Genomic DNA, 6,249 nt, shown 5'->3' with positions numbered 1-6,249 from the left:
ATTACAACCAGAGACAAAACCTGAGAGCGGCCATGGAGGCCTTTTTCTGGTAATGCTTCTAACTGCCCGTACACTAGCGGCACCAACGTTTGCGGGAACTACGTACCACGTCCATTTTCGTGAACCGCCGTCTCGCCGATAAAATCGTATCGTCGAAAGTGGACGTGGTTCGGGTCCGTGTTAAATCAGGATAAAGAAGATTTGCTCAGTATGAGTGAGCGCGACAGCTCGATACGTCCGTTCTTTTCTCGTTCGGCAACCTTTGACTCATCGAGAGAGAGCGAGACAGCGAGATGCTACGTCACGAACGTCCCGTCCTTCTCGCTCGGTCGCTTGTTTCGAGCGACTAAAAATGTTTTCTCGGAGATTTCGAGGTCGACCTCATTTTTTTAAATGGAATTATATGAATTTTTTCACTATATATGATTCCTCTAATTATTCTGTACATAAAAGTATCAAGGTAGAGATATAAAAAAACCAATAGTTTACGAGATATTTTACATATTCTTTTGGTACATAAAATGTTTAATAACTCGTGAACTATTGACTTTTTGATAATCGTACCTTAATGCTTTACGGGGCTGATATTTTATCGGTCGACAATGCTTTTCAATGGCTGCAGAACAGAATGATTCTCAGATTATCTATTCTTGAAAAGAAACGTATATGTATGAGAAATCAGAGAAATACTAATACAAAGTTTATTAATGAGTTCTCAAAAATAAATTTTTGAATTTTGTATATCTTCTAATAGAGTAATCAAAATTGCTGACTTTTAAGAAACTTGAAATCAAATATTCAAACAAATTAATTTCACGAATTTTGTCTGTTAATACGTGTCTGTATAAAAATGGAAGTTGAATAATTAGGAAGTTGTTTTTTTTATGTTAACTTAGCCCGTTCTTACTAAATATATGTATAGTTATTAGTAATTAGTACATAGAGATCTTGAATACATTTAAAACTTTTCCAATCATATATTGTGTGACAGTTTAAGGTTTTATTTAGCAAAAACGAGCTAGAGAGGCCCTCCACCACCCCCGTCGATTTTATCGGCGGTCCTCTTTTCTTTATAAATTATACTTACTCGTAAAAAACGGACCATCGTAAATGTAACAACAGCCTGTTTTTACTTATAAGTATATTTGTTGTTTTATATTTTTATATATATTTTTTATTTTTTTTTATTTTTTATATACATTTTAAATATAATATTTAATGCTATTTTTGGATATAATTCTTTATTCAATTTAATAATATAATAATTATAATATGTACAATAATTATGTGTATATTACAATAACAGTGACAATATATAATAATAATAATATTTACAATCATAGATAATATATACAATATAAATGCTGTTCAAAATACATGAAAAATCATATTAAGAGAGAACATAATTAAAAAATTACATTATATAATATAATAAAGTGGGATTATACGAAAACGTCGAAAATACGTATAAGAACACATAATTTTATTAAATGTATAGTTTCTAGAAAATACTTATAAATGAAATTAATTAAACATTAGCAGTAATTGAATCGTATTTGTTTTTATAACTCTTGACTTATTATAAAATTTATTAAGTATAAAATCTAATAAAATTTAATATATTTATCTTGTGATGCGCGCTGGTTAATATCCGATACAAAAAAGAAAAATCTTCATAGTAGGGAGCGAATTTAATACATTCCGTTTCTACGTCAAATTCATAAAATCTATTCGCAAAGAAAAGTTAAGCAATCCGTCAAACAGCGACGGTCTTGTTATGAGATTTTGTTACAGGTGTGTGAATCTCGAATTTTCCTGACCGTTTATGTGATAATTTTAGCAGCGTGTCAATTACAATTACCATTTTTATCGCATCTTTAACATTATATTAAAATTTGTATGCAAGAAAATATATGTTCTGCCATTACTAAAAATTGTAATCTTTTATTGAAAATGAATGGATAGAATGATTTCCTTGTTGAATAGTAGTTACGAAGGAATATATTTAATAATAATAAAATACACGTATTACTGTAATCTCTTATATGTGTGGATACAAAGTGTCTCGGGTACCAACTGTTCGAGATGAGCCGAACCCAATAATAGTGGGATTTTAAAGAATTATTTTCTATTATTTTATATTGAAATAATTATTATATAAAATGTGACAATATTTCCTGCATATATTTCAGGCTAAACATTTTAATTATTATAATCCCGCTAATATGAGGGTACCCATTCGACTTATCTCGAATTTTCTGTATCCACACTTTTTTAATCAAATTCATGTATTCATGATACCATTGTTGAAAGAGTACAAAACATTTTGGTTTATCTAAGTTGACACAAAAATCAAAATTTGTTAAATATAATCTTATAATACGTGCATGCATTTTATTATAAATATAGATATATAAACATATTAGAGAAGCTGCAATTAATTAATTAATTAATATCCTAGAATAGCGGGATGTCCAATACCTGAAAATAATTTTTAAAACAGTTAACTGTTAGAGCATTTAATATATACATTCGTAACTACATTTTTATTAAAACATAAGTAAAAAAAATTGAAGTAAATCATTTGTATGAAATTTGAATGTATAAACAAATATATTATTATATATCTATAAGATACTAAAGTTTTATTGTCATTAAGACAGTATTGTTACTAGCATTATTACTAATAGGAGAACATTTAGTAAAATTAAGAAAGCGAAGAAAATTGTTTTCTAAATTATACCACTAAATTAATTCGTAACTTAATTTTAAAATACATATCGTAGATAATATAATTGTAATTGACTCATTGACAAAATTATTTCTGCGCGAGAACTGCTTATAGAACCTTCAGGATTAATTCCGATTTTGTAACAAGAATCTCCAACGGAACCAACTACACTTCGCAAATAGATTTTACAGAAAACAACGAAGAATAATGCTTCATTATGAAAATAATTTCGATTTTCCATCAGTATATGAACCAGGCATTTACTGACAATTATCTGACGGAGATACAATAATGAGACCCTTACATATAAAAAAATTAATCACCAATGATAATATATTTTTATAATTCTGTAATGTTAAAAATATACTTGTCGAAAATTTTACGAGTGAGAAGTTAATATTTAACCATTGTCTCAATCAAAGCTCAAACTTGTACTACATTTTATTTAATAAAAATAAATCTATATACTAAATGTAAAATATATGTCGATTATTTTTCACCAAAATTAGAAGTAACTTAAAATTGTTGACTTTTTGATATTCAAAATAAAATTCAAATTAAAAAAGAGTTAAAATTACATATGTGTCAAAATCTCTTGTTGTTATACGTTTCGCCGATTTCGTATAATTTGCAGTAACTCAACAAATTGGTGTACTGAGCCAAGATAAATGCTATTAAATTCAGGATATTCAAAAATCCGATATATATTACTTTAATAGTCTAATTAATGTATAATTTATTAGTATAATTGTACAAATTACAAAAATTAATTTGATGGCATTTATCTGGACATAGTTTACATAAATTTTACATTACGCATCCAATACTATAAACATTTATTTACAATAAAATTAAATTACAATTACAACATTAATGCGTTACATAAGTAATATCTGTGTAACATTTTACATTGTTAAATTAAATCTCGATAAAGAGTTGCTGAAAATACAATAAAAAATGTAAAACTATTAATTCATATTATCTTCATATTTGCTAATTGGAACAGAATGCTGATAATTGAATAAAATTTAAAGTTTTATTCAATTTTAGTTCCTTCTTTCCAATTATCAAGTATTGTATGATATCTATGGATGGTTTCGTTTCACGTATGATGCGAATGATGTACCATTTCATCTTTCTTTAGTATTCGGTAAATGACAAGGATAAAATTATACATCTTGCGCATCGTGTGTGAAACGGAATAAGGACTTATATTTCCCTATTTATATAGTATATTAATTAGCCTATTCATACCTATTGTCCTGCCTACCCGTATTTTTATTTCGTGCCTATTCGCCTATATATCATATAAGCGGGATGACCTAAACGCGATACTAAACGAAAAAGAAAATTTTAGAAATGTAAGAACTCGCAATTTAGATTGCGAGTTCTTATATTTCGACAATTTTGCCCTCCCAAAAGTGATTACCCTCCCAAATATCAAGAGACACGGTAGTGTCTCGACACTAAGACTATTTAACTTACATTTAATATTTACCTTCGTACCTTTGATTGGTGTTACATACCAACCTACCTTTGTAGATCCTCTTCGTCTTCTTTCTTCTGGCCAAATTAAACTAACCTTTTGATGATCTTGGCCAATAATTTCTGGCTTCGTATACCAGAAATCGATATAAAAAGGAGAAACTCCTTTTTGCCTGCCGACTATCACCGGCAATAAGCGTAAAATCTTTACGCTTTCGTTCGATGCGCGAAACACGGACGCGTCGCGAAGGGCCATCATATTAATGAAATTAATTGTACTAAACGAAAATAAACTGTTAATGAAATAGTATATTTTCATTAATATACGGTTAAATTTTGTATCTATTCTTTATTCGCGTTTCTGCGTAATTAAATATGTATCTATTTACTAAAATATATTTATCTGATTAAAAATAAAAGTAAATTAAAAAAATCTTTATTTATATACTGATCTGATTCAAAAAAGCTCTATCGCGAATATTATGAAATTTAGATTTGTTTTTTACGTAAACTTTATAAAATGAAAATAAAATCTTGATTTAAAAATAAATAAAAAGAACATTATTTAATCAACTGCTATTTGATAGAATCTAAGGCCCATTTACATCGATTCGATCGATTCGTTACTGAATTTCATCTCGAAAGCATTCGGAGATGAGAAATTCAGAAAAATGACGCAAGATTCGATAGGGATAATAAATTTCCCTTAAAAAAAGTAATATCAATTTAAATACCTTTTTATAGTAATTATTAGAATTATTTTTTATTTATTTATAATAATTATTTCGAAATAAAGTATTTCAAGTAACGCAAATTTGTGATCACAGTTATAAAACAGTTATTAGGTAAATTTCATTTTTTATTTCGTGATAAAACGTAAATTGAATCTTACGTCATTTTACTACTTTAACTGGTAAAAAATCCAGTTACCAATTACTACGTATGGATAAGTTATAACAGTCTAGGCTAAAGTTAGAGCAGTGAGAGAGATAATAATAATTAGAAATTAAAACGTTTTATATCAAAAAGCAGAATTGTTTGTAATATATCGCTCAATATCAAAACGTTTGTTATTATTTTATAAAACGTACAATTATGAATTGAGGTAATAAATAAAATTACTCAGAAAACAATATCTTCTTATACGCAATTACTTTTTTGCACTAACTTTTGTAAAACTTTATCTTAGATAATTGTTTGGAATGGGATAGATGGGAAAAATAATGAAACAATATGTAACACTCAGATCTTCAATCTTTATGAGATAATCCAAATGTCATAATTTTTTTATTAATGTAGGTAATATCTTTAACCATTTTTCTACATTTTGTTTTATTTTACTAGAATATTGCACTTTTATTTAATATACAAAATATATATAAATATTTGATTCTCTCTATTTTTTAATCTATACGGTTTAATATGTATCCATCCCCCCTTATTTATATTTTATTGATATGCATTTTCTGTGATTCTATTGTACTACTTTATATTATTCTTTATATTTTCTTTCTATTCTAAGATTTTGTTAATTTTTTTCTATTTGATCATGTAAGAATACCATGAGTTAATTTAAGTAACAGTTGTAAATGAAAAAATCAACATACTTTAATCTTCTATAGTTTTATTTTATCTGTTCATAGCTTTAAAAAATTATATAATTGTATATTTTTAACTTATAAACATAAAAATCCAATCAATTTTTATGTACTCGGTTTTAATGTGAACCAAAAAATATTAAACGATCAATATAAGAGTGAATAAATAATAATCTTCTATTATCCTCATGATATTCTCAATTTCTTGAAAAATTTCGCCTTTATACATTTGAAATGTATGTGCATTCGAACGTATTTTCGTATGCACATAAATTTATACGCACAATATATTCAACAATAAAAAGGGATCCAAGATTAAGTTTATCCTAATCTGTTAAAACTTATCCATTTTAGGGCATCGGATGTATGGAATGTTACGTTCTTTTGTCTATTAAATTTGTACATTACTATTATTGAATTGATGTATACATGTAT

Source organism: Cyphomyrmex costatus, unplaced genomic scaffold, assembly GCF_001594065.2.
Source record: "Cyphomyrmex costatus isolate MS0001 unplaced genomic scaffold, Ccosl1.0 scaffold275, whole genome shotgun sequence".
Taxonomy (NCBI): domain Eukaryota; kingdom Metazoa; phylum Arthropoda; class Insecta; order Hymenoptera; family Formicidae; genus Cyphomyrmex; species Cyphomyrmex costatus.
Note: the sequence above shows the minus strand (reverse complement) of the source record.